General features: G+C 43.8%; 1 protein-coding gene across 2 annotated transcripts in view; it reads right to left on the bottom strand.

Annotated features, from left to right (window-relative positions):
- The window catches only part of LPAR2 (lysophosphatidic acid receptor 2), a 107,913-nt gene that overhangs the window by 65,258 nt on the left and 18,439 nt on the right, over positions 1-24,216 (bottom strand). Inside the window, exon 1 of one of the 2 annotated variants that reach the window (XM_073622511.1) lies at positions 202-394. The exons of the other annotated variant lie outside the window; for it this stretch is intronic. The gene's annotated coding sequence lies outside the window, so the exon portion shown is untranslated. Of the gene's footprint in view, positions 1-201; positions 395-24,216 lie in introns of those variants that run through there. 2 annotated transcript variants of the gene reach the window in all.

The following is a 24,216-nucleotide window of genomic DNA, read 5'->3' as shown; positions in this document are numbered from 1 at the left end:
TTCAGTTCCTGATATAGCTGGGGCTTTCTGAACCTGTTCCCTGCAGTTTCTATTCATTTCTGTCCTTCGTATACCTGCCCCTCCCGAATGACCTATGTCATAAAATGTACTACCCTTTACCTGACATCTACTGCTTCCTTTTTTTACAGTCAGATGTCCGTCTCCCGTAAATCCCAAAGCCCAGAAGACCAAACATCTTACCTCCACACACTCCTGCCAATGTCAGCCCGTAGATGCCCTCTGTTCCCTTATTGCTTCCATGAGTCCAAAGCAGCCTCTCCTCCCCCTCTGCAGCACACCGTCTGACTTCTGATCTACAAGCCACTACCTGTAACTCCAGCAATGACTCCTACCAAATACCTACCACCAACAAGGTGTGACAGGAAGGAGGACCTCACCTTGCTGGAGGACTATACCTTATACCTTCCTACTCAAGTTACAGTTAACACACTCCTGCCAGGGGAGGATGACACAAAGCATGAAATGCACAAGTGTGTTTACTTAGGAAGCCAGATTAGCCTGCATATTTGGGTAGAAATAATCCCTTTAAGCTTGCGAACACTGTTTAGAGGGAACCTGAGAACAATACTGCTAAAGCACGAGTACCTCCTAAAGCAGAACCTTGCTGCGTCTGAGCACCAGAAACTGAAAAGGCTATTTCATTCATTTTTTGCATACAAAGCAAACTTCCCCATCCATGTCTCCATGCTTTATTTTGTTGAGAAATCACTGTGAGGCTCCATGCTCACTACTTCCCCGTACACACGGTCAGATTTTCCGATGGAAAATGTTCGATGGGAGCCTTTTGTCGGAAATTCCGACCGTGTGTAGGCTCCATTGGACATTTTCAATCGGAATTTCCGTTGCACAAAATTTGAGATTCGGTTCTCAAATTTTCCGACAACAAAATCCGTTTGCGTAAATTCCGATCGTGTGTACACAATTCCGACGCACAAAGTGCCACGCATGCTCGGAATCAAGCAGAAGAGCAGCAATGGCTACTGAACTTCATTTTTCTCGGCTCGTAGTAAGGGTTATACATCACCGTGTTCTTGACGTTCGGAATTTCCGACCAATTTTGTGTGAAGTTTGAGCCAACATCCGTCGGAAAAAAAAACATGGATTTTGTTGTCGGAATGTCCAATCGTGTGTACAGGGCATTAGAGCTTAAGAAAAAAAAAGCGACAGAAAAATACTGGATAAAAAAACGCTCATATTAGCATTTTTGTGCCAGCGTTTTGCAGTTGTTGTGCCAGGGTGTTGCCACTGTTTATCAGTGAAAAGCGGGTTGCAGGAGCAGGGGTGGGCGCCGCGTCCTTAACAACCAATGACTCATCAGCTGTCAGCGGGATTCCCCACTGACAGCTGAATGTGAACAAAAGAGTGTCGGTATTAAATTTTTTTTTTATTAACTGCATGGGGGTCCTCCCCAATACATACCAGGTCCTTCAGGTCTGGTACTGATATTAAGGGGAACCCCGCACGAAAAATAAAAAAAAATGCTCTGGGGTCCCCTTCAAAATCCATAGCAGACCTTTATCTGAGTGTGCAGAGAGGCAGGCCAGAAAAGGTGGGAGAGTAGCGAGCCCCACCCACCCATGAACCATACCAACATGGGGGAAGCTTTGGGGCAGGGGTGCTCCCCCCCATAGCACCTTGTACCCATGACGATGGGGACAAGGGCCTCCTCCCTACAACCCTGGGGGAACCCAGATTGTGGCGCCCCCATGTGAATGAGTAGGGGTGCATAGTACCCCTACTCATGCACAAAAAAAAAAAATAGTGTACATAAAGACAGGAGCCAGTCCTTTATAAAAAAAAAAAAATTGTTCCCCTGTAGATCCATCGTCAATGAATGCCGCTCTGCCAACCCGCATTTAAAAAAAAAACAGAAGAGGTCTGCATCCAACGCTGTTTCCCACCTAATGACAGCTTTGCTTCGTAGCTGCCGCTAAATAAACTCTGAGGCTCCATGCACACTAGGAGCTTAAAAAAATGACTGAAAAACACTAGATAAAAAAAATGCTCATATTAGCATTTTTGTGCCGCCGTTTTGTAGTTGTTGTGCCAGCATGTTGCCAGTGTTTAGCAGTGGAAAGCAGGTTGTAGGAACAGGGACGGCTGTCGCATCCTTAACATTTTTTTTTCCTAAAACTGCATAGGGGTCCCTCCCCAATCAATACCAGGACCTTCGGGTCTTGTACGGATTTTGAGGGGAACCCCACACCAAAATAAAAACGCTGTGGGGTCCCTTGCAAAATCCATAGCAGCAGGTGGGAGAGAAGCACCCCTCCTGAAAGCATGCTGCTGCTAGGAGCGTTTTTTTTAAGCTAGTGTGCATGGAGCTTGAAAAACAGACCCTCTAGCATTTCTAGTTGTGGCCATCTTGAGTAAGGGCAGATAATTAATGTAGCATTGTTTTTCCTGGAATCCATCTGCCCTTAGCTCAGGCATGCATGCAGAAGAGTGTGCTTAGCTGAGAAAACCCAACCTCCCCTACTCCAGGTGAAAGAAACAAACATGCAAATAACGTCACAATGGAGTAATAAAACTACTCACAATCGTTATCTGATGGTATTTTTTGATGAAACTTAAAGCTCAATTTTATATGACTTTGCCAATGAGGAAATGTTAACAAACACGTCTTTTACTGTTGATGATTTCTCATGAATTTAATTTATCACTTATCATGACGCGATCTGTCTACTCTGTGTCCTGTTTGTTGTATATGACGAGAATAAATAAAGAAATTACAAAAATGGCCATAAAGACTCTGGGATGTGACATCATTTTGGCCTAGGCCAGAAACCAGAAAGCAACTGAAGAAATTTAAAACAAGTAAAATATTGTATATAGTATATACGTTCCTATCCATTTACTAATGCTAGCAGTATAAGGCCCCTTTCACACGGCAAGCCCGCTCTGATCCACCTGTCCGTTTTTCAGGCAGATCCGAGCGGGCCATCCATTGATTCCTATGGGGAGACGGATGTCAGCGGAGATGTGTCCACTGACAACCGTCTGACATCCGATCCGCTAAAATCAGACTTGTAGCGATACGTTTACCATCCGTCTTGGCACATGCTGTCCGTTTTCATCCGATCTCTCCATAGGAATCAGCGGAGCTCTGACAAGCCTCTCCCCTCTCAGTGAGCAGAGACGGACCCGTCATCCGCGGGCTCAGCGGAGATCAATGGAGCGATCGCCTGCTGAGCTGCCGGACTCCGCTGAGCGGATCCGCCTCGTGTGGAAGAGGTATAAGGGTTAAAAATAGTTCATGATGATGATTGGGAGAGTTTAGTTCAGCTGGAAGCAGAATTTTGTTTGAAATTTTTCATTTTAAGAACGTTTGTTTAGTTTTCTAATCCTTAATGGGGTCAAATGGACATTTATTTTTGACCACAGTGAAAATAAAATTTAAAGGAGCGGGATGGAATTTTTTTCTTGAAGGAGTTTCTAACAGTGAATGTGCTTCTCGTTGAGGAAATTACATTCCAAAATTGAATTGTAAAAACATACCTCCCAAAATTCCCAGCAAGCAATCTGCCCCTCTAATGTCCAGGGGCCCCCCCAAAACCCTATGGTGCTGTAATGCATTTCTGGTTGTTGCCCTCGCCCTCTCCTACCTAGAGGCCCCTTTCACATGGGGCGGATCCTCTCAGCGGACTCAGCTAGCGATCGCTCCGTTGATCTCCGCTGAGCCGGCGGATGACAGGTCCGTCTCTGCTCACTGAGTGGGGAGGGGCCTGTCAGAGCGCCGCTGATTCCTATGGAGAGATCGGACGAAAACGGACAGCATGTCCATTTTTATCAGATCCCATCCGATCCACCAGACGGATGGCGAACGTATCGTCGTACTTCTGTCTTGAGCGGATCACATGGCAGGCGGGTGTCAGCGGACACATCTCCGCTGACATCCGCCTGCCCATAGGAGTCAATGGATGGCCCGCTTAGATTCGCCTGAAAAATGGACAGGTGGATCAGAGCGAGCTTATCTCGTGAAAGGGGCCTTAGGCCCCTTTCACACTGGAGCGGTTTGCAGGCACTATTGCGCTAATAATAGCGCCTGCAAACCCACCTGAAAGTGCCGCTGCTGTCTCTCCAGTGTGAAAGCCCTCGGGGCTTTCACACTGGAGAGGTGCGCTAGCAGGACGGGGGAAAAAGTCCTGCTAGCAGCATCTTCGGAGCGGTGAAGGAGCGGAGTGTATACTGCTCCTTCACCGCTCCTGCCCTTTGAAATCAATGGGACAGCGCGGCTATACTGCCAGCAAAGCGCCTCTGCAGAGGCGCTTTGCGGTGGTTTTTAACCCTTTCTCAGCCGCTAGCGGGGGGTAAAACCGCCCCGCTAGCGGCCGAATACCGACGGTAAAGCGCCGCCGCCCCAGTGTGAAAGGGCCCTTACATTTGGTTAGTAGGAGTGCCAACAGCAGGGAAGGATTCATCATTAGGCACAATAGGCCTTTGCCCATAGGAGTTTGCTGAAAATAGGCAGTCTTTCCTCATATAGTTATTGATCACGCAATTTTTTTCTTTCATCATTGGTAGAAATACAATCATCTCAAATAAGCTTATTTACAAGTTTTTAACAACATTGTAAGTCAGCTTAGGGACAGTAAAACAAGAAACCGATGACATCACTCCTGTACATGCGCACTATGACATCACAACGCTCTCTGAAATCACGACAAAGGCAGTGTGTGGTGAATGCAGAGTGAACTGCTTGTGTGTGAGCGAAGTCATCGTGTATCTCAATAACTGTGCGGTTATAGAAAATGTTCAAGTTACTAACAACAACAAGGAACACATACTAAATGATTCAATATAGGAGAAAGTAAAAATGTTACATAGTTAGTAAGGCTGAATAAAGACATCAGTCCATCCTGGGTGAGTGTGGGTCTACAATTGTCCCTATCCCTGTACATTGTGTCTCATTAAGATGCCCATCTATTATATTATTATTTAAAGGTACCCATATAACGCTGTCAATTTACACAGCGCTCCACGCATACATCACACACTCACATAGGTCCCTACCCTCAAGGAGCCCACAATCCAAGGTCCCCAACTCACATTCATGTACTACTGTGGGAGGAAACCGGAGTACCCGGAGGAAACCCACGCAGGCACAGGGAGAATGTGCAATCTCCAGGCAGGTAGTGTCGTGGTTGGGAATCGAACCAGCGACCCTTTTTACTGCTAGGCGAGAGTGCTATCCACTACACCACTGTGTTGGGTTTAACCCTTTCGGGCCAACCACCTCCCGGCCCTTTAAGAGTTCTAAAAGCCGGGAGGCAGAGGCAGGCATTCAGGTCATGTGACCGCTGTGATTGGCTGTCACAGTAGTCACATGATCGGAAAGCTCTCGATCACAAGTATGCATCGGTAGCTTACTGATCCTTGTCGGCTACCGTGCTGGGAGCATGCAGGAAGAGCGCTCTCAGCGCGGTAAGTTGTTTTAACAGGGCCGCATATATGCTCCCACTCAGTATTAAGGCCCACCCACTGAGCGGCCGCATATATGCATGCGGCCGGTGCCAAGAGGTTAATACCACTTTATATGGGGAAGAAGTGGTGTGGAGGCACCTAGAGATGTCTGTCAATAACGGGTGCCACATTATCCCCACAGGTTCACTTTAAAGTGCATCTAGCCCTAAGAACAAAAAATGTAACTTCCAGGCCCTAGATGTGGTGTCCTGCATTAGTTTTCTTTTTTCCCCCCTTTATTTTCACCAGGTCAGCCTGCCAGTAACACACTTCCTCTTCTATGGTGACAATGCTCCCTCACCTGGCTGCAACTGAGAAGGAGCAGAATTGTCACCTTAGCCTCTTACCGACCGGCACCTGATCATATACGTCGGCACTTTGAAGGTATTTTGTAGTACACAGGGGAAAATTGGGCAGGGCACACAACCTTGCTTGGATTTCAGTGCAGCGGAGGCATTGTGATGTCATCGCACACAGCAAGTTTGGAGATGTTTTTTTTGGCAACGGGTATTTGAATTCATTTTAAAGCAGAACTTCACCTAAAAAGAGAAGTTCTGCTTTTCCTCCCACCCCCTCCCAAGGTACCACTTTTGGGGTTTTGTTTTTTCTGGGAGTGGGTTCCCTTTTACCTCTATTCTCACTTGGGCCCCCATGCCAGAGATGTATACATCATGTATACTGTATTCCAAAGGCTGTGTGTGTCTCACAGAAAAATTGCTGCTTTTCGGTCACTTTGTTTATTTGGATAGCGCAGTATTATTTACTATTTAAATATGTATACAGTAGATATGTGTGTATTTTTTTTTTTTTTTTTACATTTTGCACTATATTGTCAAAAATATTGGGACGCTTGCCTTTACACACACATGAACTGTAAAGGTATCCCAGTCTTAGTCCGTAGGGGTCAATATTGAGTTGGCCCACCCTTTGCCGCTATAACAGCTTCAACTCTTCTGGGAAGGCTGTGCACAAGGTTTAGGAGTGTGTCTATGGGTATGTTTGACCATTCTTCCAGAAGCGCATTTGTCAGGTCAGGCACTGATGTTGGACGAGAAGGCCTGACTTGCAGTTTCCACTCTAATTCATCCCAAAGGTGTTCTATCGGGTTGAGGTCAGGACTCTGTGCAGGGCAGTCAAGTTCCTCCACCCCAAATTTGCTTATGGACCTTGCTTTGTGCACTGGTCTAAATCATTTGGTGAAGAGGGAATTATGGTGTGGGGTTGCTTTTCAGGGGTTGGCCTTGGCCCCTTAGTTCCAGAGAAAAGAACTCTTAAGGCGTCAGCATACCAAGACATTTTGGTCAATTTCATGCTCCCAACTTTGTGGTAACAGTTTGAGGATGGTCCCTTCCTGTTTTAACATGACTGTGCACCAGTGCAAAAAAGAAAGGTCCATAAAGACATGTTTGAGCGATTGTTTGGGTGAAGGAACTTGACTGTCCTGCACAGAGTCCTGACCTCAACCCGATAGAACACCTTTGGGATGAATTAGAGTGTAGACTGCGAGACAGGCCTTCTCGTCCAACATCAGTTCCTGAGTCCAAGTCCTCACAAATGGACTTCTGGAACATTCCCATAGACACATTCCTAAACCTCGTGGATAGCCTTCCCAGAAGGGCTAAAGCTGTTATACAGTGCCCTAAAAAAGTATGCATACCCCTTGAAATTTTCCACATTTTGTCATGTTACAACCAAAAATATAAATGTATTTTATTGGGATTTTATGTGATAGACCAACACAAAGTGGCACATAATTGTGAAGTGGAAGGAAAATGATAAATGGTTTTAATTTTTTTTACAAATAAATATGTGAAAAGTTTGGTGTACATTTGTATTCAGCCCCCCTGAGTCAATACTTTGGAGAACCACTTTTCGCTGCAATTACAGCGGCAAGTCTTTTTGGTGATGTCTCTACCAGCTTTGCACATCTAGAGAGTGACATTTTTGCCCATTCTTCTTTGCAAAATAGCTCAGGCTCTGTCAGATTGGATGGAGAACGTCTGTGAACAGCAATTTCCAAGTCTTGCCACAGATTCTCAATTGGACTTAGGTCTGGACTTTGACTGGACCATTCTAACACATGAATATGCTTTGATCTGATTGATTCCATTGTAGCTCTGGCTGTATGTTTAGGGTGGTTGTCCTGCTGGAAGGTGAACCTCCGCCCCAGTCTCAAGTCTTATGCAGACTCTAACAGGTTTTCTTCTAAGATTGCCCTGTATTTGGCTCCATCCATCTTCCCATCAACTCTGACCAGCTTTCCTGTCCCTGCTGAAGAAAAGCATCCCCACAACATGATGCTGCCACCACCATGTTTCACGGTGGGGATGGTGTGTTCAGGGTGATGTGCAGTATTAGTTTTCCGCCACACAGCTTTCTGCTTGTAGGCCAAAAAGTTCAATTTTGGTCTCATCTGACCAGAGACCCTTCTTCCACATGTTTGCTGTGTCCTCCACATGGCTTCTCGCAAACTGCAAACGGGACTTACATGGTTTTCTTTCAACAATGACCTTCTTCTTGCCACTCTTCCATAAAGCCCAGATTTGTGGAGTGCACGACTAATAGTTGTCCTGTGGACAGATTCTCATCTCTGCAGCTCCTCCAGAGTTACCATGGGCCTCTTAGCTGCTTCTCTGATTGATACTCTCCTTGCCCGCCTATGTCTTGGTAGGTATGCAGTTGTGCCATATATTTTTCCATATTTGCATGATGGATTGTGAGATGTTCAAAGCTTGAGATATTTTTTTAAAACCTAACTCTGCTTCAAACCTCTCCACAACTCGATCCCTGACCTGTCTGGTGTGTTCCTTGGCCTTCATGATGATGTTTGTTTACTAAGGTTCTCTAACAAACCTCTAAGGGCTTCACAGAAAAGCTGTATTTATATTGAGATTAAATTACACACAGGTGGACTCTATTTACTAATTAGGTGACTTCTGTAGGCAATTGGTTTCACTGGATTTTAGTTAGAAGTATCAGAGTAAAGGGGGCTGAATACAAATGCACGCAACACTTTTCACATATTTATTTGTAAAAAAAAAATTGAAAACCATTTATCGTTTTCCTTCCACTTCACAATTATGTGCCACTTTGTGTTGGTCTATCACATAAAATCCCAATAAAATACATTTACGTTTTTGGTTGTAACATGACACAATGTGGAAAATTTAGAGGGGTATGAATATTTTTTCAAGGCACTGTAGCTGCAAAGGGTGGGCCAACTCAATATTGAACCCTACGGACTAAGACTGGGATGCCATTGAAGTTCATGTGCGTGTAAAGGCAGGCATCCCAATACTTTTGACAAAATAGTGTACACATTTTAGGTCCCAAAACATGAACCAAATCTAAACTATTCTACTACAGGGAGGTTTGTAGATACACAGCTCTGCACACGGAAGCATGCTAGAACAAATACAATGCAAAAGAAGGCTTGCCAACCTCGTAAACATTTGTATAAAGAGCAAAAACAAACAGTTAATGGTGTCAGACCATGTTAGAGCTCGTATCTGTGTAGGCACCTGGTCCCAGCAAGAGTATTGCCAATGAGCATTGTATAGTAAAGGTAGAAAGAAAGGAGAAGAAGAAAAGGATCAAAGTGAGGGGCAGAAAAAAGGGGAGAAGAAAGGAGGGGTTGGGTAGAGACTGTCGAGGGGTGACCTCAGTCCAGCCCAGAGACTCCAGCCAAGTTAGAGGGCAAGAAGAAGAAAATAAGACACCCAGAGGTCCCAAACTCTAAAATGTTGCCATGGTTCCTTGCAATTTAGCCGTAAGCTTTTCGTTGACTAGGACCCATTGCATGCGAGAGTGAACTTCAGATATCCATAACGTATCAGACAAGCAAGCCTTTGCTATTGTCTGTTTTGCAACTGTCAAGACAAAGGTCATCAAGGTGGGTTGCCACTGGGTCATCTCTGCTGGTTGTAGGTTAAGTAGAGTGTCTTGTGAGAAGCATGGGGATCTGTTTCTGCAATAATGTGATAGACAGAGGTCCATCTAACTATTCAAATGGGGTGACTGGAAGCTGCCCACTGCTGCAGTGAAGACAAATTCAAAGCAAATCCCAAATCTAACTGGAATGTGTCCAGGTAAAAGAGGTGGTGAATGCGAGAGATAGAGGATTCAGCTGTATGAAGAGTATCCAAGTATGCTAAACAGAGGAACATAAAAGAGTGACTGCAGAGAAAGACCATGTGGTCCATTGAGTCTCCCACATTTACAAATATACGCTCACTGGCAACTTTACACACCTGTTCAATTGCTTGGTAACAATCAGCCAATCACATGGCAGTAACTCAATGCATTTAGGCATCTAGACGTGGTAAAGACGACTCGCTGATGTTCAAACCGAGCATCAGAATGTGGAAGAAAGGGGATTTATGAGACTTTGAACGTGGCATGGTTGTTGGTGCCAGATGGGCTGGTCTGAGTATTTCAAAAATTGCTGATCTACTGGGATTTTCACGCACAACCATCTCTAGGGTTTACAGAGAATGGTCTGAAAAAGTGAAAATATCCAGTGAGCGGAAAATGTGTGGAGGAAAATGCCTTGTTGATGTCAGAAGACAATGGACAGAATGGTTGAAGATCATAGAAAGACAACAGTAACTCAAATAACCAGATCATAGAAAGACAACAGTAACTCAAATAACCACTTGTTAAAGTATCAGATACATTCTGTTACATAACCCTCGTGTTTATTACATATTAACGTGGAAAACCTTATTTTGGACAGTAACGCCTTAGTGTAGGGTTGCACCGATACCGGATTTTTATCGGCAAGTACGAGTACCGATACTTTCGGTCAAGTACTCGCAGATACCAAGTACTGATACCTTTGCAGTGAAATTTGAGCCTATACAAAACAAATGGGTTCAAATTGCAGTGCAAAGAATCTCATGCGCTTTGAACAGGAATGCGGTGCGATTCCAGTCCAAAGCGCATGCGTTTCCCCCCACCGCTCCTTTGTGAACCCAGGCTGAAATTACTATGACAGGCCTGGGTTTACACAGCGTGTGGGAAACCGCATGCGTATCGGACAGGAATCGCACCAAATTCCTGTTGAAATTGCATGCAATTCTTTGCAGTGCGATTTGCGCCCATTAATTTTGTATGGGCTGAAATCACACCGTAAAAAATAAATAAATAAAAAAAATCGGTTTTGGGTATCGGAGCATTTTCACGAGTACTCAGCATCAGCACAGATACCGTGACCATTTGATCTTCAGATTTACTTTCACATTCTGAGGTCTCTCTGCCAATTCCTTGGTTGGTGGGAGCAGCCCCTTGAACTGGTGCCCCATTGGGATAATACCATTTCGTATAATACACCAACAGAACAAAAAAAGTATCTACCTATGGTTCCAGAGATATCAATCTACCATTTTAAACAAAAAAAAAAAATGATGGAATTTGTAACCTTCTCTTCATTTAATCAATCAATGGCTAAAAAAAAGTTTTAGCTAAATGTTAGGGTCAGTCGAAGGGTTAAGTTAAGGTTAGAGGTCAGGTTAAGTGAGGAACACTTTTGGTGCAGAAAACCAACATTCTGCAGAGATCAAGCCTAAACTTTTCTTTGGAGTTCAAATGCCCCCCCTGAGGACAATCTCACTGTTCTCTGGGACTAATCTGCCTTCCTATGGCTACCATCCAAGTAATATACACGTTGGGGTATTTCTTATCAAAAATAACCTTACTTACCCGTCTTCCAATGTACAAACAGTAACAGATAACAATATTACTCCATTACTGGTTAATCCAAACCAGGCTGAAGTTATCAAGTTTTACAGCCAGGAAATAATAAAAGATCAGGACAAATCCCTGACAGCAGGGAGGAAGAATTAGAGGCTTAAGAAGCCATCCTATAAAACCAACAGCCGAACAAAGCATTGGAATGTGCAGAATAAGTGCCAGTAAGTCCTGCTCAGCCCATCTTTCAGTAACGCACAACTCCACAAAGATCCCCTGACCTACTATAAAAACAAGTATCGGATAACTAAAACCAGACCTAGATCTCTGTCTCTTGTGTTTATCTAACTGACCACCGCTGATATTAACAACAACAAGAGGTTGAGCTAAGACAACATTCTTATCTGATGTTCCTCAACTCCTTCAACAGCCCTTACCAAGGATAGTACATAAGCCCAGCCAAGCTGGCCTTGCACCAGTAGAGATTGGTTTGAAAATGTTCATTCTCGGAACATTCATTTCCAATAATTACTTGGGTCAAATCAATGTTTGAATCTGAATGACAGAAGATGAACAAAATTCTGATTATACGAGTGATATTGGTTCAGGAAAAGTATATTGTCATGAAACCTGTTGAATACATCTGGGATACCATTCAATTAGCGATTCCATTCAGGTCTACCTAAAGATGCCAGCGCCATCAGTCTACCATTTAAAAAAAAAAAAATGTACAGAATTTCTAAACTTCCCTTCATTCAGTCAATGGTTAAAAAAAAAAAGTTCTAGCTAAATGTTATGGTCAGTAAAAGAGTTAAGTTAAGGTTAGAGGTCAGGCCAAATGGGGAACCCTTTTGTTGCAGAAAACCAACAAGCTGTAAAGATCAATCCTGAACTTTTCTTTGGCTGTTCAAATGCCACTCCTGAGCACACAATCCAACCCCCAATGTACAGTTGTGCTCATATGCTCATAAGTTTACATATCCTGGCAGAATTTATGAGTTCTTGGCCATTTTTCAGAGAACATGAATGATAACACAAAAACTTTTCTTTCACTCATGGTTGGTGTTTGGCTGAAGCTATTTATTATCACTCAACTGTGTTTACTCTTTTTAAATCATAATCACAACAGGAACTACCCAAATGACCCTGATCAAAAGTTTACACACCCCGGTTCTTAATACCATGTATTGCCCCCTTTAACATCAATGACAGTCTTTTGTGGTATTTGTGGATGAGACTCTATCTTCTCAGATGGTAAAGCTGCCCCGTTCCTCTTGGCAAAAAGCCTCCAGTTCCTGGAAATTCTTGGGCTGTCTTGCATGAACGGCACGTTTGAGATCTCCCCAGAGTGGCTCAATGATATTGAGGTCAGGAGACTGAGATGGCCACTCCAGAACCTTCACTTTATTCTGCTGTAGACAATGACATGTCGATTTGGCCTTGTGTTTGGATCATTGTCATGTTGGAATGTCCCATGCGCAGCTTCCTGGCTGATGAATGCAAATGTTCCTTCAGTATTTTTTGATAACATACTGCATTCTTCTTGCCATCAGTTTTGACCAAATTTCCTGTGCCTTTGTAGCTCACACATCCCCAAATCATCAGCAATCCACCTCCATGTTTCACAGTAGGAATGGTGTACCTTTCATCATAGGCCTTGTTGACTCCTCTCCAAATGTAGTGTTTATGGTTGTGGTCAAAAAGCTCAATTTTGGTCACATCATTCCAAATGACTTTGTACCAGAAGATTTGAGGCTTGTCTCTGTGCTGTTTGGTGTATTGTAAGTGGGATACTTTGTGGCATTTGCGTAGTAACGGCTTTCTTCTGGCTCGACCATGCAGCCCATCTTTCTTCAAGTGCCTCCTTATTGTGCATCTTGAAACAGCCACACCCCATGTTTTCAAAGAGTCCTGTATTTCGCCTGAAGTTATTTGTGGGTTTTTCTTTGCATGCCGAACAATTTTCCTGGCAGGTGTGGCTGAAATTTTAGTTGGTCTACCTGACCGTGGTTTGGTTTCAACAGAACCCCTCATTTTCCACTTCTTGATTAGAGTTTGAACACTACTGATTGGGATTCTCAATTCCTTGGATATCTTTTTGTATCCCTTTTCTGTTTTATACAGTTCAACTACCTTTTCCCATAGATCCTTTGACAATTCTTTTGCTTTCCCCATGACTCAGAATCCAGAAACGTCAGTGCAGCACTGGATGAAAGATGCAAGGGTCTGTCAGGAGTCCAAAAACTCATTGACCTTTTATACACACTAATTACAACAGTGGTTCTCAACTCCCGTCCTCAGGACCCACTAACAGGCTAGGTTTGCAAGATAACTGAAATACATCACAGGTGATATCATTTGCTGCTCAGTGGTTGCAGTATTCTAGTCTGCCTCTCCCCAAGGTAATACTTAAAATCTGGCCTGTTGGTGGGTCCTGAGGACTGGAATTGAGAACCACTGCATTACAAGCAAACAGATCACAGGTGAGGATGGTTACCTTTAATAGTCATTCAAACCTCTTTGTGTCAACATGTATACATGTTATCAGGCCAAAATCACCAGGGTGTGTAAACTTTTGATCAGGGTCATTTGGGTAGTTTCTGTTGCCAATATAATTTAAAGAGAGCAAACACAGTTGACTGATAATAAATGGCTTCAGCCAAACACTAACCTCATGAGTGAAAGAAAAGTTTTTGTGTTATCATTCATATTCTCTGAAAAATGCCCAAGAAATCATAAATTCTTCCAGTGTATGTAAACTTATGAGCACAACTGTATATGGCCAACTGTTCTATTGAAATTCCATTCAAGTCTACCTAAAGTTCCAGAGCCATAAGTCTACCATTTCAAGCAAAAAAAAAAAAAAATTACAGAATATCTAACCTTATGCATATATTTGCAAATGTGTGCAAACTAAACCCCCATTTTTTAACGTGAACTATTAGACAGGACAGTTAGTCAGGTTGAAAAAAGACACAAGTCCATCCAGTTCTACCAATTAAAAAAAAATATCATACATACACATATACACAATCCTATACTGACGGTTGATACAAAGAAAGGCGAAAAACCCCAGCAAAGCATGATCCAATTTGCTACAGCAGGCGAAAAAAATTCCTTCCTGATCCCCCGAGAGGCCATCGGATATTCCCTGGATCAACTTTACCTATAAATGTTAGTACCCAGTTATATTATGTACATTTTCCAGGCCTTTTTTTAAAGCAATCTACTAAGCTGGCCAGAACATCTCTGGACATTAAGAGTGCCCTCTTGTCCTCTGCGATGACCTTAAAGTGAATAACTCAACACCAAGTTCACTATATAGACCACGTATGTATTTGTATATGTTAATCATATCCCCCTTAATCTCCTTTTGTCAAGAGAGAATAGATTTAGTTCCTCTAATCTTTTCTCATAGATGAGCTCCTCCATACCTCTTATCAGGTTGCCCTTCTCTGCACTTTCTCCAGTTCCCCGATATCCTTTTTGAGAACTGGTGCCCAAAACTGAACTGCATATTCCAGTAGAGGTCTTACTAATGATTTGTACAGGGGGGGCAAAATGTTATCTCTCTCTGGGGTCCATACCTCTCTTAATACAAGAAAGAATTTTGCTCACAGATCCTTCTCCACCATAGATTCCCCCAGTTGTACTCCCCCTAGCATGTATGATGCATGTGTATTCTTAGCCCCCAAGTGCATAACTTTACATTTCTCAACATTCAACCTCACACAGTTGCCCAATTAGACAGTGCACTGAGGTCGCCTTTTAAATCGGAGACATCCTGTAAGGACGTTATTCCACTGCATAGCTTAGTGTCATCTGCAAATACTGAAATAGTACTTTTAATCCCAGACCTTATATGATTTATAAATAAATAAAAAAGTAAGAACCCTTTCACACTGCGGCGTTTTACAGGCGCAAAAGCACCTCTCCTGTCACTCCAACGTGAAAGCCTGAGGGCTTTCACACTGGAGCCGTGTGCTGGCAGGACACCAAAAAAAGTCCTGCTAGCAGCTTCCTTGAGGTGCTTTAGGAGCGGTGTATACACCGCTCTTACAGCGCCCCTGCCCATTGAAATCAATGGGCAGAGCCACCGAAGCGCTGGCAAAGCGGCGCTTTTAACCCTTTTCCGCCTGGTAGCTAGCGGCCGAAAAGCACTGCTAAAACGACGGTAAAGCGACGCTAAAAATAGCGGTGCTTTACCGCCAGTGCCCAGGCGCTGTGAGTGTGAAAGTGCCCTAAGGGTCCCAACATTGATAGCCTCAGACCATTCAGAGTAAGAATCATTAACCACTTGCCGACTGCCTCACACAGATGTACGTCAGCAGAATGGCACAGGCAGGCAAATGGGCGTACAGGTACGTCCCTTTAAATCTGCTGCCTTTCGGGTGCGTGTGCCTGCCACACACCGTGGGAGCATGCCCGCGGGTCCCGAGAACTCAATGTTCTCCGGTGGCCAGCGATTGCGATGTGGAGAGGTAGAACGCCTTGTCATGCCTTGTGTCATGACAGATCTACTGCTCCCTGTGATCTGGAGCAGCGATCGCTGTCATCTCCTAGGTAGCCCCTCCCCCCCACAATTAGAATCACTCCCTAGGACACACTTAACCCCTTCATCGCCCCCTAGTGGTTAACCCCTTCCCTGCCAGTGTCATTTACACAGAAATCAGTGCATTTTTATAGCACTGATCGCTGTATAAATGACAATGGTCCCAAAATAGTGTCAAAAGTGTCCGACATAATGTCGCAGTCATGATAAAAATCGCAGCTCGCCGCCATTACGAATAATAAAAAAAAAAATTAATAAGAATGCCATAAAACTATCCCCTATGTTGTAGATGCTATAACTTTTGCGCAAACCAATCAATATACGCTTATTGCGATTTTTTTTTTTACCAAAAATATGTAGAAGAATACACATCGGCCTAAACTGGGGAAAAAAATGTTTTTTTATATATATTTTTGGGGATATTTATTATAACAAAAAGTAAAAAATATTGCGTTTTATTTCAAAATTGTCGCTCTTTTTTTGTTTATAGCGCAAAAAATAAAAACCGCAGAGGTGATCAAATACCACCAAAAGAAAGCTCTATTTGTGGGAAAAAAAAGGACGTCAATTTTGTTTGGGTACAACGTCGCACGACCGTGCAATTGTCAGTTAAAGCGACGCAGTGCCGAATCGCAAAAAGTGCTTTGGTCAGGAAGGGGGTAAAATCTTCCGGGGCTGAAAGGGTTAACCACTACTCTCTGAATTCGGTCTTTTAGCCAGTTTTCCATCCATTTACAAACTGATTTTTTCAAGCCTGTAGACTTTACCTTACACATTAACCGTGTGTGTAGGGAACTGTGTCAAAGGCTCTTGCAAAATCCAGGTACGCGGCTTGCATCCTTTGTTAAGGAATGAGAGAGCAGCATTAATTATCAGTGTATTGGGTTATTCATTTAAATCCTGTTGTGCTGATAACAATCAGTAATGGTGACAATCAGCCGCACCCACCGCAGGGGTACAGGTTGAGTACACATTCATTTGTATTCAGGATGAGATTGGTGGACCCTGAGCACCGCAGGAAGTCATTTTAGTCTAAGCTGGAGGCTGTTCCTGCTTCCATCCCCCTCTCTGACTCCTGCTGGGGTCTCACTATGGCCAGTCTCCAATTTTATTAAATGCGGAATAAAGAAAGAGTGAAGGTGTCATCCACAGCAACAAGAACTAAGCCGTACTCAGTCATTGAATCAGCCAAATAAAAAAAACGGAATTTCTACCATGAGAGCCACATGGCGATTACTAAAGAATCTGTGGGCTGTTCGGGAAATCAGGAATACTGGATACAAACAGTGCACAGTAAGAACACAAGTCTTGTAGGATGCATATTGGTTGTCTGTAATCACCAAGAAGATTTGAGAGGGTTTTTTTAAGGGTTTTGCTAGACCCCATCACATAGGGTACGTGTCCCAGGTCTTCTCAGACTCCTTTGAGATATAAAAATGATACACTGTGTGCATTAGGGCCACATCACACTGGAAAACAGTGTAGAAAAGGCACGTCCCATAGAGTGCATTCGGAAAGTATTCACAGCGCTTCACTTTTTCCACATTTTGGTATGTTACAGCCTTATTCCAAAATGGATGAAATTAATTATTTTCCTCAAAATTATACAAACAATATCCCATAATGACAACGTGAAAGACGTTTGTTTGAAATCTTTGAAAATGTATTAAAAATGAAAAAAGGAAAACAAATCCCATGTACATACAGTAAGTATTCACAGGCTTTGTTCAATACTTTGGTGAAGCACCTTTGGCACCAATTACAGTCTCAAGTCTTTTTGAGTATGATTCTACAAGCTTGGCACATCTATTATTCCAAAATGGATTAAATTCATTATTTTCCTCAAAATCCTACAAACAATACCCCATAATGACAACATGTTAAAAGTTTGTTTGAAGTCTTTAAAAATGTATTAACCACTTGCCGACCGCCTAACGTATATATACGTCGGCAGAATGGCACGGGCAGGCAGAATCACGTACCTGTACGTGATCTGCCTCCCGCGGGCGGGGGGTCCGATCGGACCCCCCCCCGGTGCCATCGGCGGTCGGCATCTGACTGGGAGCGTCGGGAGGCGAGGGGGAGACCATCCGATCGTGGCCCCCCCCTCGCGATCGCTCCCAGCCAATGGGAATCCTCCTCTGCCTGTGTATAGTTTCACACAGGCAGAGGATGTGATGTCATCTCTCCTCGGTCTGGCAGTTTCCGTCCAGCGCCGAGGAGAGAAGACATGTAAGTCCACACAACACAAACACACACAGTAGAACATGCCAGGCATACTTTACACCCCCGATCCCCCCCCGATCGCCCCCCGATCCCCCCCCAATCACCCCCCCCCCGTCACAAACTGACATTAGCAGTATTTTTTTTTTTTTTTTTTCTGATTACTGCATAGTGTCAGTTTGTGACAGTTACAGTGGTAGGACAGTGAGTATTACCCCCCTTTAGGTCTAGGATACCCCCCTAACCCCCCCTAATAAAGTTTTAACCCCTTGATCACCCCCTGTCACCAGTGTCACTAAGCGATCATTTTTCTGATCGCTGTATTAGTGTCGCTGGTGACGATAGTTAGAGACGTAAAGATTTAGGTTCGCCGTCAGCGTTTTATAGTGTCAGGGACCCCCATATACTATCTAATAAAGGTTTTAACCCCTTGATTGCCCCCTAGTTAACCCTTTCACCACTGATCACCGTATAACTGTTACGAGTGACGCTGGTTAGTTTGTTTATTTTTTATAGTGTCAGGGCACCCGCCGTTTATTACCGAATAAAGGTTTAGCCCCCTGATCGCCCGGCGGTGATATGCGTCGCCCCAGGCAGCGTCAGATTAGCGCCAGTACCGCTAACACCCACGCACGCAGCATACGCCTCCCTTAGTGGTATAGTATCTGTACGGATCAATATCTGATCCAATCAGATCTATACTAGCGTCCCCAGCAGTTTAGGGTTCCCAAAAACGCAGTGTTAGTGGGATCAGCCCAGATACCCGCTAGCACCTGCGTTTTGCCCCTCTGCCCGGCCCACCCAAGTGCAGTATCGATCGATCACTGTCACTTACAAAACACTAAACGCATAACTGCAGCGTTCGCATAGTCAGGCCTGATCCCTGCGATCGCTAACAGTTTTTTTGGTAGCGTTTTGGTGAACTGGCAAGCACCAGCCCCAGGCAGCGTCAGATTAGCGCCAGTACCGCTAACACCCACGCACGCACCGTACACCTCCCTTAGTGGTATAGTATCTGATCGGATCAATATCTGATCCGATCAGATCTATACTAGCGTCCCCAGCAGTTTAGGGTTCCCACAAACACAGTGTTAGCGGGATCAGCCCAGATACCTGCTAGCACCTGCGTTTTGCCCCTCCGCCCGGCCCAGCCCAGCCCACCCAAGTGCAGTATCGATCGATCACTGACACTTACAAAACACTAAACACATAACTGCAGCGTTCGCAGAGTCAGGCCTGATCCCTGCGATCGCTAACAGTTTTTCTGGTAGCGTTTTGGTGAACTGGCAAGCACCAGCCCCAGGCAGCGTCAGGTTAGCGCCAGTACCGCTAACACCCACGCACGCAGCATACGCCTCCCTTAGTGGTATAGTATCTGATCGGATCAATATCTGATCCGATCAGATCTATACTAGCGTCCCCAGCAGTTTAGGGTTCCCACAAACGCAGTGTTAGCGGGATCAGCCCAGATACCTGTTAGCACCTGCGTTTTGCCCCTCCGCCCGGCCCAGCCCAGCCCACCCAAGTGCAGTATCGATCGATCGCTGTCACTTACAAAACACTAAACGCATAACTGCAGCGTTCGCAGAGTCAGGCCTGATCCCTGCGATCGCTAACAGTTTTTTTGGTAGCGTTTTGGTGAACTGGCAAGCACCAGCGGCCTAGTACACCCCGGTCGTAGTCAAACCAGCACTGCAGTAACACTTGGTGACGTGGCGAGTCCCATAAGTGCAGTTCAAGCTGGTGAGGTGGCAAGCACAAGTAGTGTCCCGCTGCCACCAAGAAGACGAACACAGGCCCGTCGTGCCCATAATGCCCTTCCTGCTGCATTCGCCAATCCTAATTGGGAACCCACCGCTTCTGCGGCGCCCGTACTTCCCCCATTCACATCCCCAACCAAATGCAGTCGGCTGCATGAGAGGCATTTTCTTTATGTCCTCCCGAGTACCCCTACCCAACGAACCCCCCCAAAAAAGATGTCGTGTCTGCAGCAAGCGCGGATATAGACGTGACACCCACTATTATTGTCCCTCCTGTCCTGACAATCCTGGTCTTTGCATTGGTGAATGTTTTGAACGCTACCATGCACTAGTTGAGTATTAGCGTAGGGTACAGCATTCCACAGACTAGGCACACTTTCACAGGGTCTCCCAAGATGCCATCGCATTTTGAGAGACCCGAACCTGGAACCGGTTACAGTTATAAAAGTTAGTTACAAAAAAAAGTGTAAAAAAAAAAAAAAAACACATACAAAAATATAAAATAAAAAAAAAATAGTTGTCGTTTTATTGTTCTTTCTCTCTCTATTCTCTCTCTCTATTGTTCTGTTCTTTTTTACTGTATTCTATTCTGCAATGTTTTATTGTTATTATGTTTTATCATGTTTGCTTTTCAGGTATGCAATTTTTTATACCTTACCGTTTACTGTGCTTTATTGTTAACCATTTTTTTGTCTTCAGGTACGCCATTCACGACTTTGAGTGGTTATACCAGAATGATGCCTGCAGGTTTAGGTATCATCTTGGTATCATTCTTTTCAGCCAGCGGTCGGCTTTCATGTAAAAGCAATCCTAGCGGCTAATTAGCCTCTAGACTGCTTTTACAAGCAGTGGGAGGGAATGCCCCTCCCCCCCCAACGTCTTCCGTGTTTTTCTCTGGCTCTCCTGTCTCAACAGGGAACCTGAAAATGCAGCCGGTGATTCAGCCAGCTGACCATAGAGCTGATCAGAGACCAGAGTGGCTCCAAACATCTCTATGGCCTAAGAAACCGGAAGCTACGAGCATTTTATGACTTAGATTTCGCCGGATGTAAACAGCGCCATTGGGAAATTGGGAAAGCATTTTATCACACCGATCTTGGTGTGGTCAGATGCTTTGAGGGCAGAGGAGAAATCTAGGGTCTAATAGACCCCAATTTTTGCAAAAAAGAGTACCTGTCACTACCTATTGCTATGATAGGGGATATTTACATTCCCTGAGATAACAATAAAAATGATTAAAAAAAAAAAAAAATGAAAGGAACAGTTTAAAAATAAGATAAAAAAATAATAATAATAAAGAAAAAAAAAAAAAAAAAAAAAAAAAAGCACCCCTGTCCCCCCTGCTCTCGCGCTAAGGCGAACGCAAGCGTCGGTCTGGCGTCAAATGTAAACAGCAATTGCACCATGCATGTGAGGTATCGCCGCGAAGGTCAGATCGAGGGCAGTAAGTTTAGCAGTAGACCTCCTCTGTAAATCTAAAGTGGTAACCTGTAAAGGCTTTTAAAGGCTTTTAAAAATGTATTTAGTTTGTCGCCACTGCACGTTTGTGCGCAATTTTAAAGCATGTCATGTTTGGTATCCATGTACTCGGCCTAAGATCATCTTTTTTATTTCATCAAACATTTGGGCAATATAGTGTGTTTTAGTGCATTAAAATGTAAAAAAGTGTGTTTTTTCCCCAAAAAATGCGTTTGAAAAATCGCTGCGCAAATACTGTGTGAAAAAAAAAAATGAAACACCCACCATTTTAATCTGTAGGGCATTTGCTTTAAAAAAAATATATAATGTTTGGGGGTTCAAAGTAATTTTCTTGCAAAAAAAAATTATTTTTTTATGTAAACAATAAGTGTCAGAAAGGGCTTTGTCTTCAAGTGGTTAGAAGTGTGGGTGATGTGTGACATAAGCTTCTAGATGTTGTGCATAAAATGCCAGGACAGTTCAAAACCCCCCCAAATGACCCCATTTTGGAAAGTAGACACCCCAAGCTATTTGCTGAGAGTCATGTTGAGTCCATGGAATAATTTATATTGTGACACAAGTTGCGGGAAAGAGACAATTTTTTATTTTTTTTATTTTTTTTTTGCGCAAAGTTGTCACTAAATGATATATTGCTCAAACATGCCATGGGAATATGTGAAATTACACCCCAAAATACATTCTGCTGCTTCTCCTGAGTACGGGGATACCACATGTGTGGGACTTTTTGGGAGCCTAGCCGCGTACGGGACCCCGAAAACCAAGCACCGCCTTCAGGCTTTCTAAGGCCGTAAATTTTTGATTTCACTCTTCACTGCCTATCACAGTTTCGGAGGCCATGGAAAGCCCAGGTGGCAAAAAAACCCCCCAAATGACCCCATTTTGGAAAGTAGACACCCCAAGCTATTTGATGAGAGGTATAGTGAGTATTTTGCAGACCTCACTTTTTGTCACAAAGTTTTGAAAATTGAAAAAAGAAAAAAAAAAATTTTTTTTCTCGTCTTTCTTTATTTTCAAAAACAAATGAGAGCTGCAAAATACTCACCATGCCTCTCAGCAAATAGCTTGGGGTGTCTACTTTCCAAAATGGGGTCATTTGGGGGGGGTTTGTGCCACCTGGGCATTCCATGGCCTCCGAAACTGTGATAGGCAGTGAGGAGTAAAATCAAAAATGTACGCCCTTAGAAATCCTGAAGGCAGTGATTGGTTTTCGGGGTCCCGTACGCGGCTAGGCTCCCAAAAAGTCCCACACATGTGGTATCCCCATACTCAGGAGAAGCAGCTAAATGTATTTTGGGGTGCAATTCCACATATGCCCATGGCCTGTGTGAGCAATATATCATTTAGTGACAACTTTGTGCAAAAAAAAAAAAAAAAAAAAAAAAAATTTGTCACTTTCCCGCAACTTGTGTCAAAATATAAAACATTCCATGGACTCAACATGCCTCAAAGCAAATAGCTTGGGGTGTCTACTTTCCAAAATGGGGTCATTTGGGGGGGTTTTATGTCATCTGGGCATTTTATGGCCTTCAAAACTGTGATAGGTAGTGAGGAGTAAAATCAAAAATGTACGCCCTTAGAAATCCTGAAGGCAGTGATTGGTTTTCGGGGCCCCGTACGCGGCTAGGCTCCCAAAAAGTCTCACACATGTGGTATCCCCATACTCAGGAGAAGCAGCTAAATGTATTTTGGGGTGCAATTCCACATATGCCCATGGCCTGTGTGAGCAATATATCATTTAGTGACAACTTTTTGTAATTTTTTTTTTGTCATTGTTCAATCACTTGGGACAAAAAAATGAATATTCAATGGGCTCAACATGCCTCTCAGCAAATTCCTTGGGGTGTCTACTTTCCAAAATGGGGTCATTTGTGGGGGTTTTGTACTGCCCTGCCATTTTAGCACCTCAAGAAACGACATAGGCAGTCATAAATTAAAGGCTGTGTAAATTCCAGAAAATGTACCCTAGTTTGTAGACGCTATAACTTTTGCGCAAACCAATAAATATACACTTATTGACATTTTTTTTACCAAAGACATGTGGCCGAATACATTTTGGCCTAAATGTATGACTAAAATTGAGTTTATTGGATTTTTTTTAGAACAAAAAGTAGAAAATATCATTTTTTTTCAAAATTTTCGGTCTTTTTCCGTGTATAGCGCAAAAAATAAAAACGGCAGAGGTGATCAAATACTATCAAAAGAAAGCTCTATTTGTGGGAAGAAAAGGACGCAAATTTCGTTTGGGTACAGCATTGCATGACCGCGCAATTAGCAGTTAAAGCGACGCAGTGCCGAATTGTAAAAAGTGCTCTGGTCAGGAAGGGGGTAAAACCTTCCGGGGCTGAAGTGGTTAAAGATAAAAAAACGAAAAAAATCCCATGTACATAAGTATTCACAGCCTTTGCTCAATACTTTGGTGAAGCACCTTTGGCACCAATTACAGCCTCAAGTCTTTTTGGGTATGATGCTACAAGATTGGCACACCTATTTTTGGGCAGTTTCTCCCATTCTTCTTTGCAGGACCTCTTAAGCTCCATCAGGTTGGATGGGGAGTGTCGGTGCACAGCCATTTTCAGATCTCTCCAGAGATGTTCAATCGGGTTCAATTCTGGGCTCTGGCTGGGCCACTCAAGGACATTAACAGAGTTGTCCCGTAGTCACTCCTTTTTTATCCTGGCTGTGTGCTTAGGGTTGTTGTCCTGTTGAAAGATAAACCTTCGCCCCAGTCTGAGGCCCAGAGTGCTCTGGAGCAGGTTTCCATCAAGGATGTCTCTGTACATTGCTGCATTCATCTTTCCCTCGATCCTGACTAGTCTCCCAGTTCCTGCAGCTGAAAAACATCCCCACAGCATGATGCTGCCACCACCATGCTTCACTGTAGGGATGGTATTGGCCAGGTGATGATCGGTGCCTGGTTTCCTCCAGACATGATGTTTGCCATTCAGGCCAAAGAGTTCAATCTTTGGTACATCAGACCAGAGAATTTTGTCTGAGAGTCCTTCAGGTGCCTTTTAGCAAACTCCAGTTGGC

Source organism: Aquarana catesbeiana, linkage group LG03, assembly GCF_042186555.1.
Source record: "Aquarana catesbeiana isolate 2022-GZ linkage group LG03, ASM4218655v1, whole genome shotgun sequence".
NCBI lineage: Eukaryota > Metazoa > Chordata > Amphibia > Anura > Ranidae > Aquarana > Aquarana catesbeiana.
The sequence above is the reverse complement of the archived record's forward strand: the minus strand, read 5'-3'. Positions and strand labels throughout refer to the sequence as shown.